Raw genomic sequence first — 12,923 nt, 5'->3', positions numbered from 1 at the left:
AAGGAGGTGCTGGTGATGTGCCACTCTGGTCTTGTGGGATAGAGGCAGCAGGGAGGGGCTGTTGACTGGGAGAGGAGCACGGGCCAAAAAGTGTTATGGAGAATGTCTCTGCTGTGGAGTGTGGGCCTGATTTGAAGTGGTGTCTGCTGGGATCTGAGCTTACCTTTGTCTCAGATTCCAAGCCCACCCTTGGAATTTGGGTGGTTGGCACTTTTCTTGTGTGCAGAAAGAGTTTGAGCTCCACGGCTGAGCCAGGTGCTTTCACAGCTATTTCCATTTCATGGGTACTGCAGTGGTGCCGCGCTGGTGCCACAGGACAGTTCAGTCCCCTCAGCATGGTCTGCCCAAGGGTGTAGAGATGCTTCCCCAGCTCACATCTCTCCAAGCTTTCAAACACCCCACAGTAGAAGGAACAATCGTTAGCCAAGCTCTGACCGAGTTCTCCCAAGGAGAAAAGAAAGACGCAAGGGTTGAAACATTCCTTAAAGCTCTCTGAGCAATGATGACTGAAATGTCCTGGAGTCTGGCCCAAACCTCAGGTCGCGTGTCCCTTCTGACAGCTCTCTTCCCCACGGGTGCCTGGGGAGCATGGAAATTCCTCCCAGGTTTTCCCAGCCCCTTTCCCAGGAAAGGCAGTGGGCCTCTAGATGGCAGTGTTTCTGTTCTGGAGCCCAGGAGCCGCTTCCCGGGCGAGCTCCGTGGATCCCTTTCGTGCCAGGCTCTGGAGAAGCTCCGCGATTAACGCCGGGCTGAAGTGGACAGCTTAGCACCCCGCTGCCTCTTATCGCTTCCTCAGTGAAAGTGCCTTGAATTTTGTGACCTCGGGGGACCAGCGGTTTTAGCAGGCTGGACAGTAGTTTCCTGGCTGTCCTTCCCCTCCACGTGATGAAATTGGCTCAGGACTGAGTGCTCGGACAATTGCCTGTTGGTCAAGGAGGTAGCAGGGCTTTTGAAGGTGGTGGGTGTCCTTTGCTGTGACAAAGCTCAGGCGTTTCCCCCGTGTGCTTGAGGATGCAGACAGGGGTTCTGCTGTTCCCAATGCGTGTGGAGGCTGCCTCCGTGGAACTAGGGCCTTGTCTTTGGCTGGGGGAGAGCTGGGAGCTTAGGGAAGGGCAGTATTGCTGGAGAGAGGACCGTAATTGCTCCTGCACACTTGTAGCTGTCACTTGCTGCCACCTCCTCCCTGCACCTGCCTCTGCTCAGTGCCTGAGTGATGGGGATGCTGGGCTCAGTACCCTCCTCCTTCCCCAGGGCTTCTGCTTCGATGCCAGATGGAGACCACACCTCAGAGGCTGTGCCTGTGTTTATCTTCTCTGCTGGATGCCAGTGTGACAGGTATTTTCTTTGTCCATAGAAGTGTCAAGGGAGAAAGATGGAGGGAGCCTGAAGGCTGCTGTCCCTCACTGGCTGCACTTGATAGCTTTGCTTCAAGCTTGGTGCCAATCTCACTTGGCTTCTGACCACGTTTTATCATGGACTCAACCCATTTGTGGTCAAGAAGAGGAGAGGAAGACCCAGAAAGCCAGGGATGTGTTCCTGCCCCGGGCGCTGTGAAATGCAGCACATGTAGACTGGGGTCTTGTAACTCTTCCCTCTTACAGCCTCCTGGAAGCTGGCAACAAAACTCAGCCCCCTTGCTGAGGTCCCCGGAGAGCTGAGCAGTGTGGAAGGCAAGTGCCATATTCAGCAAAGGTCTGGGCTGTTTGTACACGTTGTGGCTCCTTGGGGTTTTATGAATCTAAGTGTACCCTCATCTTGGGAGAATCAGGTTTACTCTGTGGACCAGAAATAGAGGTGGACCCAGATCTTGCTTGAACTTGGCTGCTGTGGTGACAACAGCTGACCTGGGATCTGGCACAGTCTCCTCTTCAGCTAATTCCTACCGCTTCCACTCAGGGAAGTGATGAGATGGGTGTGAGAGCATTTCCTTCCTGCATGGAAGGATTGGAGGAGCAAGCTCTGCTCCTGAAGCTCTCCTCTTGTCCTCCATCCCCTCCCTCTCCCCTGTGCCTGCCTGGCCTGGCTCTCCCAGCCTCGCCTCTTGCCCAGGGCTGCTCATACTCCCCCTCAGCACTGTGGAGGAGCCTGGAGCTGCTCCTGACCAGGAATGATGCTGGTTCTGCAAAGTACAGAAAGGGTGCTGGATTTCAGGGGCTGCAGGAGATGCCAATCGTTTCCCAGCTCTGCCACAGCAGAGGAGAAATCATTCCTATCTCCCTGTGCATCATTTCCCACTGCATAAAACAGACAGTGATCCTTTTCTTGCCTCCTTGAGTTGATGCCAAAGGAGAGAGACTGGTTCCTCCTTGTTTTTCCCCCAGCACAGATAATAGTCTCTTTGGGGCTGGCGTGCTTGTGCCTGGGCTTTCCAATCCCCCAGGCGACCTTGGAGCCTGGCTTTCCAGGAGTGTGGCAGCACAGGTGAGCTGCCTGGCTGTCTCTCAGCCTCTCAAGGCCATGTGACAGCTCGCTCCCAGCTCCAGCCTACACAGGAGCTTTCTCTGCCGGTCCTGCACCTGCAGCCTGGGAAAATGGCTCCAGTCATGCTGCAGCAGGCATGGACAATTGATTATAAGTGGTCATAGATTACCTGGAGCAATGCTATTAAATTTAATACACTTCTCCACCGGCTCTTGGGGCTCAGCCTTGGGTTGTGTAAGTGACATCTTGTTGCAAAGCATTTTGGGGACAGTGCTAGGGGCGGGAGGCAAAGAGATTTGACTGCAAAAAGAGGGGGAAGAAGATGAGTTTCTGTTGAGATTTATTTCCTGCCCTATAATTGCCCAGAAAAGCTGTGTAAACCCTCTCTGTTTGTGGAACAAATACTGGAAGAGTTACTGCTCTGACCCTTTTTTTTTCTTTTCTGCTGGACAATTGTCTGTGCCCTTGCTATTCTGAAGCCTCGATGTGCTGCTGGCAGATTTATGCCCTGTTGAAACCCACTTCTTATTGCCTCAGAGTTGATTGGAAGAAAGGAAACTTACTTGCTGGAAAAATAAACCTGCTGCCATGTGCCCTGCATGCCAAGCTGGGGTTGAAGTTTAGAAGTCTTCTTTTCCATGTCAGCTCCTTGTCTCCTGTCACTGTGTCATCTTTGAAAGGTGAGGGACCAGCTCCAAAGAGGCTCACCAATGGATTTAGGCAAGAGTGAGATACCTAATGAGCAACCCACGCTGTGATGGAGCGAGGCCACTGCCTCCTCTCGAGGGAAGGGCTGTTCAGCCTGCAAGTTCTGCCCTGGCTTAACAAAAGCTTGTGGCAAATCCCCATGTGAGCACTGTCACAATGATTTGGCAGCTGCTAAATTTGGGAATAAATCCACCTTCCATGGCAGCAGTAGTAAATCAGATGAGGCATGTCCAGTGAGGGTTTGGAGTCCACTGCAAAAATGCACTTGGACTGTGTGTGGTTCAGAGCTTGCCTGTGCTGAGGAGGAGTTGGTGCTCAAGCTCTCTGGAACAAACCTTGGAGTTTTAATCCTGTCCTGGGTGAGATCCCAGGAGTTTGTTAGTGCTTTTTGGGATCTTTGTCATTCTGCAAGCCTCTGATATTGGTGCTTAGAGCCCCTTTTTCCTCTGTGTCAACACAGAACTGATAAGCCAGCAGGGCTGTATAGTAGCCAGACAGCCTAGAGAGGCTCTACAGCAAAAGCCACTTGGAGTCATTGATCCTCCCCTTGAATGCCACACAACAGCAGATGCAGTCACTGGCAAACCTCAGCTCCTCGTAAGTGTTGGGTGGGTGTGAGGTCTTTTGCTGCTGGCCCTGTCCAAGCAGGGGTGGTTCTGTCTGTAGGTTTTATTCCGGGTAATGCAGGATTCTTGTGGTAGCTGGTAAATGCCAGCCCTCATTAGGAAGTATATCATCTCGTGGGTGTGTTTCTCCTTGTGGTGGAGGCTACTGGTGTTTCACCGAGTGTCTGAGCCGAGACTCAGGCCTGTGTGTGTGTATTTGTGTATGTACCCGTGCACTTCCTCCTGCAGGTGACAGGGGAGCAGAGGGCGTGGGGATTGATCCGTGTGCCTGTGTGGGCAGCTCTGCCGAGGCTGTTTCTCAGCTGGAATCCCAGCACAGGGCTCTGCGGCATCAGCCGCGGCTTCCTTTTCGCCTTCTGTCACATTTGGAAGGAGGGAAGATGTAGCTGAGTCTTGCAATAGTAGGTCAAAACATACTGCAGCACTAAAGATCAGAGCAAAAGCTTTCTTGTACAAACACATGGTTTTATTCATCCTGTTATTTTCTTTATCAAATACTTACTTGCCTTTACAGAGCAGCTTTCAGCCCCAGGGAAAGCAAGTGTCTCTGGGAGGGCAGCTGGGCTAGTGACTGGAGTGGGTGTCAGTTGTGAAAAATAGGCAGTCTGGACTCTTATTCCTGATTCTGCTCTGGCTCCTGTCCTCCAAATCTCTGCGAAGAGCTGAAGAAATGAAGAGCAGGGGCTGTCACTGCATGTGTACGTGGCACACAGCATGGTGGCACCCCCAGAGCACCCTGGGCACAGCAAGAAATGCCAGTCATGCTTGCAGCTGTTTCTGGCTGGGTAGCAGCCTGGTTAGGGTGCAGCCTGGTTAGGGTGCTGGAGCGAGCTCTTTTACCCAGGCAAAGCTCTGCCTGGGATTCTTCAACGTCCAGACATGCAGACAGCTTATTTTTAAGGTCTCGTTTGAAAGATGTCAGCTCCCCCTCCCTACTCTTCCCCAGGCAGCGAGAGCAGAAAACTAAATTTATCTGCATTGGGACAGAGAGAGCTGGAGTAAACCAGCCAGGCACTGCTCCAGATCTGCTGGGTGGAACAACTGGCGCAGAGCTGTCTGTCCCAGCCAGAGGTGCCGGGGTGCAGCTGATGCTGGGCTGGCTGTGACACCTGCACAGCGTTTTCCATTCCTGTCCCTGGGGTTCAGAATTTGCTGGAAAGTTTGCCTTGTTGGGGTGATGTTTTATCAGTCTCTGGGTTGATATATTTCTTCTGTCGGTGAGGCAAAGCAGTCCCGCTGCTTGTTGGGAGACAGATGAGGAGCTAGGAGCTAGACAGATGAGGAACACTCCTTGTCTTGCTTCCCAAGACCTTGTGAGAGCCCCAGGGTGGAAACAGCTCTGGAGAAGAGGTGAAGCCCTTGTTGCTCAGGAACTTTTGAATATCCTGGAGGTGGTGCATAGGAATGAAGGACTCAAATATTTTCAAATTGAGGGCAGCTGCCCACAGGTCCCTTTCTGGGGTCATTCTTGATTGGGGGAAGGGAACACAGGGCAGATGTTTGAATGGGTGTGTGCTGCACACTGCTGTGTGCCTGAGGTAAAGAAGAGGCTCTTCACTGTGTTCCTTCCTGGGGCTGTCTGGGGGCATGGGCAGGTGGAGAATCAGTGGGATCTGTTTTTTCTTTTCCCTTTCCTAAAGCTGGAGCATCCTTCTCTGTCAGGCTGCTGCTAATGAGTTAGTTAAACAGCATCTCCTTACTGGAAACTCTTTTCAGTCCAATTAAGATCTTGCAACATGTCAGTTGTGACAATAAAAGTGAATTAAGGCTCATTTCTCCTTTTTTACGATGTTTTTTAGAAGATGGGAATGCTCATTTAGAGGAGCTAATCATGGTTATTTATTTGTCAGTGGTACCAAGAAGCCCCTGCTCAGGCTGGAGACCTGGTGCCAGATGCTGTGTGTGCTCCTGGAAGGGGTGGGAGCCAGCCCTGGAGAACCACACAGGAAGAGCCCAGGTGAGGTCGGGAGACTCCTCTGACCACTTAGCCCCAGCTGCAGGACTTGCTGCTGCTTGGAGAGGCTGTGAGAGCCACTGGAGTCAAAGAAGGCAAGAGGAGAATGTGTAATTCATTCCACCTCAAGCTGCTTTGGTTCAATGGCTTGGCCAAGACTTAAAGCAAGCTCTTCCAGGAGCTGGGCTGCTAGTGAAGATGCTTTCCAGCCCATCTGACAGGGAAAAGGAGTTCTTTTATTGCTGTGAGGAACGCAGGCAGGTGAGTGTAATAGAAGAGGCCTGTAGGAAGGTTCAGTGCTTCACCTTGTTTTCAAGGGGAGCTTCTTTGTGCTTCTCAAACCCTTAACTAATAAGAATAAAAGATCCAGTAATCAAGAGCAGAAGTCCAAGGACATGGAGACACAGAGACTGAGAAGTAGGCCAGGAAGGAGAAAGCCAAACTAACGACCCTCCCCTGCTGTCTGTCCTGCAGAGAACCAAGAACAGTCAATCCTCAGTGCCTCTCCCTGCGAGGGTGCTGGAGGAAGGGGGTGAGGGCCTGGCCCCCTCGCCCCGAGGCTGCCACATGGAGAGGGGCAGAATTTACTGAAGGCAAAGGCACTGAGCATAACGAGACAAATTGTCCTGTGGGCTACTGCAGTCTCATGCTGACATCAGCAGTGACTGAGCCTGTGTTTTGGGCTTCCAGATGTCTGTCTGTCAGTCTGTGCTCCTGCCTGGCTTGTGGGCTCCTTCCTCAGGACTTTTTGCTTTGTGCTGTTATGCTTATGGGCGTCATTCAGACTCTGGGTCCATCCTTGATGCCAGCCTCACATGAACGTGGGTTGGGGCTGTGGAGGCTGTTGTGTGGAGGACAGAAACCGGCGGCTTTGAAGATCATACTAGATATGAGAATGGAGAAAGCTGAGCTAAACGAGGCTGCAGGATGTGCTGACATGCTCCCAACTCCCTCGTCAGGATTGCCAGGCTGGGTGAGCCAGCAGCAGCCCATGGGGAACTGAGACTTCCAGGCTGGGCTCCTGCTTGTGGCCACATGAGTACAATACACTGGGGCTCTTCCCCGTCCATGAACCCATCCTGCTGTCTCGTAGCAGGCTGAATCTCTGTCTGTATTGGTGTAAAAACATCGTTCTTCTTCTTTCAGTCCTGCAGCTGTTGATGTTTTGAAGTTAAGAAAACATTTAAATGATTAAAAAAAAATACCCAGCCTAGGTTTATCAAGGGAACTTCTAATGAGGAGAAGGGGAGGGGGAACAGACCCAGGAAGGGCAGCAGAGACTAACAGCCTGGCACAGCACTTGTCATCTTGACAACGCAGTAAGTTTCAAACCGGGCTCGCTCCTGACGTTTGCCTGGAGGTGTATTTAACTAGTGCGGGAGACGCTGGAGCAGAAGCGTGCACCTTTGAGCCCAAGGAAGCCTCCACGGGGGTTAGCCGGGTTTGGGAAGGGGGAAGATGGGCTCCAAATGGAAATGTGCTCCTTCCCTGCCTGCCTGTCTGCGTGTAGCCAGACTGCAAGGCTGTGCTCGCAGCTTGGTGAGAGAGGATGCTAATGAAGCGTGAACCGGCTGCGCTCAGTGGCGGCTCCGTGCTCTCTGCCACCAGCCCACCTCTTCCTTTCATTCCTTCTCTCTCTGCACCTTGTGTTTGACGGATGGAAGCGCGGGCTCCTCTTGGAAGCGGGAGGGATGACAAACAAACAGGGTGGGAGTTCAAATTTAGCTGGGCTAAATTGTCAGAGGACACACAAGGCTCTTCTAGGAGAGATTTGCAGCCTTTGGGACTGGTGGGAGATCCTGGGCTTTGCAGGTTCAGTGGGGTGCAAAGAAGGGTCTTTCAGTGGCTCTGTGCTGTGTCCAGAAGTCTTTTACTGTAGCTTTTTGTTTGTTTTTTTATTCTTTCAGGCCGTGACTTGGAGTGCTCTGTGCTCCAGGGCTGCTGCTCCTCTGTATGGGGTTCCAAACCCTCAACCCTTCTTACTCCAGAACTTCGAAAGTGCGCCTCCCACCTCCCTCAAATGCCTTTCAGCTCTCCCTGCTGCAGCAGGACCTGCTCCATCTCTCCTGTCCAGGTATTCCTGCCCTCTTCCCCACAGCCCCTGGCTCTTTCCTCCCCTTCTTTCCCCCATCCTTCCCTGTTTAGTCAGGCCTTTGCTCACTTTCGGTCCCCAAGCCCTGTGCTATGGGATTTCAGAAACAAAGACGTGAACTGTGCTTCCAGAAATCCTAAGATGGTGCCTACAGCCCATAGGCTTGTGTTGAATCTGCATTGCCTGCATGTGGGAGTGAAAAGCATCGTCTCCTCAAACATGCCTGCAGCCAAAATCATTGAATTGTTAAGGCTGGAAAAGACCTCTAAGATCATTGATCTGGCTGGTAACCCAGCACTGCTGTGTTCACCTCTAAACCATATCCCCAAAACAGTCCAGGCAGCCACAGGAGAGCAGGATGCTTTCTGCCTGGTCCTGTGTTGTGAGAAGGTTCTGTGGCAGAGTTTAAGGCTGATACATTGACACTGGATGCTGCTGCAAAGGGATGTGATTGGTTTTTTTATAGTGAGTGACTTTTTGGCATTTCTGAGAAGCAAACTCCCGACTGGGAGACAGAACGAGCTGGGCATATGAGATGGGAGTCGTGCCATGAGCCAGAGCATCTGCTCTATTGGAGGGTCTGAACTGTCCTCCTGTTGCTTTCTTCACATCCTCAGGCGTCTCATGGCACCTCACTGTGTGCAAAGAAACATCTGGAAGGGTGCAAATGCCAGTCTGTGTTTGTACTGGCCCTCTGGAACAAAGCCAGCCACATCCCAGCGTCGGCTGTAACAGGAAGAGATGGAAACACAGTGTTAGACACTGGAGTGGGGGCCCTGCCTGGGAGCCTTGCCTGGAAATGGTTGTCTGTGGCAGAATGGGGAGTGGGCTAAAATCAGGGATGTTAGTCCGTGCTCTTTCTTGCAGCTGTATGGTTTTATCTTCCTTTCTAGATTGGCTTTAAGATACGGGAAAGCGTTGAGATTCTTCCCACAGGAGAGATTTGCTGAGGTCCTTAGCTGGTACAAATCAATCAAGCTCTAACTCACAAAGCACCCTATAGGGACACAACTTCGATAGGAACCTTCCCTCTGAAGTTTGATGTGATTTCCTTTTCTTCCAGCCACAGATTTTCCTCTTTTCATTGCAGAAATAAACCCTGTGACAAAGTCTGGCGTAGCCCCAGAGCTGATCCCCACCTCCCTTGTCCCAGCCTTCGTGCCCTCCATCAGAAAACTGTGAGTCATCACCTCTTGGCTCCACCAGCTTTGTAATGTTTTTTTTTTTTCCTCCTCCTCGTTCCCCCATCCCAGCTGGGGTAAAGAAGCGAGAAAGCAAATAGGAATAAATACCTCCAGCCATAAAAGCGAGATAAATCAATACCTCTTCTCTGAAGCCAGAGATGCTTAATAGGCAAGGATCACTGCCAGATTGTAAAAAATGTGTTTAGTGTGCGACTGGGGCAAGTTTAACCCTTGGACATAAACAGCTGAGCAGCTTCTGTCACCTCTGAATTAAATAACTTTAACTGCAGAGGGCTGTGATTAATAGAGGCACCCCTGCTTGGGATGCAGCAGGTATTTGGTGCCTATGGATTGTCTGGGAGATTGGGATGGAGAACTTGTTGCGAGGTCCCTTCTGCAGGCCCAGTGGTGCTTTTTTTCCATGAGGGTATGGCTCTATTAGTGGGTAAGGGAGATCCTGGGCACTGGGCTGAGTTGGTGAGACTTCAGCTGCCTTTTCCAGGAATTAAGGACCTTTCCAGCTCTCTGTGCTGTATTTCTGTGGTGGGAAAGCGGAGGAGCAAAGCTTGGGTGAGGCAGTGATAGGACCTGAGGGAATGACATGAATCTGTGTCAGGGGAGGTTTAGTCTGGATATTAGGAAACTGTACTTCACCCAGAGGGGGTTGGGCACTGGAACAGGCTCCCCAGGGCCATGATCACAGCCCCGTAGCTGCCAGAGCTCAAGGAGCATTTGGATGTGCTCCTTGATTGTTGGGGATGTCCTGTGCAGGACCAGGAGTTGAGCTTTGATGATCCTTGTGGGTCCCTTCTAATTCAGAATATTCTATGATTCATCAGGGTGACAAGACACAGCCAAGGCTGGAGTAACGGGGATTGTTGGAAGCCCCACTGGGATGTTGCTGGGGGAAATGTTAGCCCTGCTGTCAGCTGGAGTGGTGAGACCACGCCAGGAATAATGGGGATACTGTGGCCAGTCTTATAAAGGAGCCTGCAGAGAAATTCGGGATCACGCAGATCCTATCACACCCCGAGTTTGGCTTCACAAAATCAGTGCTAAGAGGTGATGTACTCTGGAAGAAGAACTATTTAGAGAAAGCAGATGTTGGCACAAGGACAGCTGGTTGTGGGCTATCCATGAGCTTGGGAGACTGGCAACAAGCAGAAGGGCAGTGATCCCTTCCAGTGGTCCTGGAGCAGGGAAGCACTGGGACCAGTTTAAAGCGAAGCTAAGCAGGAGTGATTATTTGAAGTAACTCCAGCACTGCTCAGAGGTTGGATGTAGGGTTTCTTACAAGTCTTATTTATGATGGCATGTGTGCCTTTTGTTGGGGCTGGGAGCTCAAAGGTAGCCAAAGTATTTCAGGAGAGGATTAGGGTCAGTTTCCCACAAAGCCTTTGTGCACCTGGATAAACTCTTTGTTCTCCTGGCACACAGTCTCACACTCAGTTAAGTGCTGCCTGACACGCATATGTTTTCCTGAACTACAGCAGAAGCCTTTTGCTGAGGAGAGCCCCACGATGGAAGATAGCTTGGTGTTCAGGAGCTGAGGGCATCTGACACAGCTCTGAAAGCCAGCTGGTTTCTGTGCAAAAGGAAGACAGGTTCTGCTGAGGTGATCCTGGAAACATTTGTGCTCTTGTGATGTTTATTTTCATGGGCAGAGGAAATTGCATCTCTTGTTACCATAGGCTTGCCGCAGGTGTGGGAGTTAATTAAGTAGCAGTGGAACAGGCTATTCCAAATGGCCCTAATTTTGCTCTTCTCCCATGGAGGGTGTTGCTGTCAGTTGGGACAGAACAAACGGGCTGAGGTCATGGTTGGCATAAAGTGGGCAGGATTTGTCCCATCACTTGTGCCAGACCTTCTTTATGGAAGAAAGGGAGAAACCTGGGTCTTACACACCAAAAAAAGGGCTTTTGCTGACTTTTGGTGCACTGCCTCCACCTTGCTCTGCAGTCTGTCAGGCAGCTCCTACTCCTCCCTGCCAGATTCCAGGCATTCCAGTTTGGACCCAAAAGTCCTTGTAGTTAGACCAGGTGGCGTCACAGGTAGTTCTCCACACCTAAATCCACTTAAATAATTAAGGCCAGACAAGATTTCCAAGATCATCAAGTCCAACCATTAACCCAGCACTGGGGCTTTTTTCAGTCTCTTGATCCCTTCAAATATGAAGAAAGGTGGACAGCATTGCCTGTAAGGGACTGTAAGGGCCTACTGCCTCCAGGACCCCAGTGTTTTGGATGAGGTGCTGTCCCATGGACATCAAACATCTGTGTGGCTTTGTGTGCATCATTCCTTGCCCACTCCTCCTCCTCCAAACGTGGGAGAAAATCCTCTTGGTGGTGCCTGCAGAGTTGTCTGTGAAAGTCCAGCCATGGAAGAGCTGGTGAATTGTTTTCCTGCCCAAAGCAAAGAAAGTGCTCCTGCTAGGGTAATCAATCTTCCCGAGAGCTCCCCCAGCCGAAGGCGACTGCCCTGACTTTATGGAGTGTGGAGCATCTCCCCTGTAATGGCCACGAGTCCCCTCCCAGGCAGGAGCTCACCCGTGGGATGGGGAGTGTGTGTGTGTGTGTGTGTGTGTTTAAAGGTTGTAAAAGGCTCTGTGGAGGAAGGCTCTGGCTGTTCCACGTGCTGACACGAGAGCTCCTGGCACTTTGGCTCCCTTGGTGGAAAATCACAGCGGCGGATAAATCCTGGAGAAATAAAAGGAACCCAATCGAATTAGCCCAGAACCGTGTGCAGGAGGTGGGAAATGTTTTCACAGTGTTTCATCCTCTCTTGCGGGTACTGAATCATTGAGGGTAATTTTTCAGCTCGGTGCGGTTCAAACCAGCCAGGGCTCCTTGTTGATTAATCCTAATGAGGGAGAGAAGCTCCTCTGTTGGTCTGACAGTACCACATTGCCCTTGTGTTCCCCAAAATGGTAAGGAAAGGCACTGGCAGTGGTTTTTCTGGGTGCCCTTTTCCTTCCTCCCTGCACTTTCTGATGCTGTGCCCAGGGTTTGAGGGAAGGATGCTCCCTAATGTCAGCCAGCATTGGGCTGGGTATGCTCTGCCTTGTTGGCTGCCTGGGGCAGGAGCCATCACCCAGGCTGGGATTTCTCAGGAGGCTGGGAAGTAGCTGCCAGGCCGGATGTGGGATGGGGGAAGGGAAAGACTCGGTTTCTTTCGGTATCTGCGGGTGGATTAAGTGGAGCGTTCCTTGTTAGCTAATTGAAACAGTCAAAATGTCAAATGAGGCATTTCAATAATAGTGATGTTAGGAGCTTTACGTTTTTATTTCCTTCCCTCTCTCCTTTGTATCATGCCTTCAAGACATGGGGACCTAAGTCTGCCTTTACAGAAACCCTCTTAAAGAGGGGCTTCAGGGGGATGGGGCAAGGACCGTTTTAATCCCCTCCAATTCCAACATTATTGTGTTTCAGCAAATATTTTGCAAAAGGATTTTCAGGCTGAACTTCAAACAGGCAAATTCCTCACTTCAGTGACTCGGGGAGCTTTACAAATTTAGAAAAGAAAATGAAGATTGTTTTAGCTGACATTTAACCCTCTTCTCTTTTCCCAGCCTGTCAGGAAGCTTCATACACTTTGGGTCCGACGCTTTTTTTTAAAGGATATTTATAGCTGGGTAGGGCCTTAAAGGGGAAATCTCCAGGCTGCAGTACCTGTCAGATGAAGTTACTTACGGCCCCAGTAGGAACTGTCAACCTGGAACCCACTATAGGGAAGCAGAAGGGTGGTGGTCCAGCCCTGGGCCACACAGGATGGTCCAGCTCAGGTAATTTGGCCTAATGCCTGGAGGGTGAAGGTAGGCTTGGCTGGAGTGTGGCGTTTTCCAGGCAAGTGTCTTCCTTATGGCTCACTGTGTTTTGTTGCCCTTCTGAATCTCGGAGAGTGTTGACACATGGAGACGTTGGGATGTGCTTTGGATCATT

At 51.1% G+C, this 12,923-nt stretch overlaps 1 long non-coding RNA gene across 11 annotated transcripts in view; it reads left to right on the top strand.

The window, feature by feature from the left end:
• LOC108447441 overlaps positions 1 to 12,923 on the top strand; it is a 93,847-nt gene that overhangs the window by 33,421 nt on the left and 47,503 nt on the right. For 6 of the 11 annotated variants that reach the window (XR_001863005.1, XR_001863007.1, XR_001862998.1 and 3 more), the window contains exons 2-4: positions 5,606 to 5,970; positions 7,617 to 7,783; positions 8,892 to 8,979. The exons of 2 other annotated variants lie outside the window; for them this stretch is intronic. This is a non-coding gene — a long non-coding RNA (uncharacterized LOC108447441). The remainder of the gene's footprint in view (positions 1 to 5,605; positions 5,971 to 7,616; positions 7,784 to 8,891; positions 8,980 to 12,923) is intronic. 3 more of the 11 variants (XR_001862999.1, XR_001862996.1, XR_001863000.1) reach the window with 3 other exon arrangements.

The sequence above is a fragment of the Corvus brachyrhynchos genome, unplaced genomic scaffold (genome assembly GCF_000691975.1).
Source record: "Corvus brachyrhynchos isolate BGI_N302 unplaced genomic scaffold, ASM69197v1 scaffold466, whole genome shotgun sequence".
Lineage (NCBI taxonomy): Eukaryota > Metazoa > Chordata > Aves > Passeriformes > Corvidae > Corvus > Corvus brachyrhynchos.
This window is presented reverse-complemented; position numbering and strand designations above follow the sequence as displayed.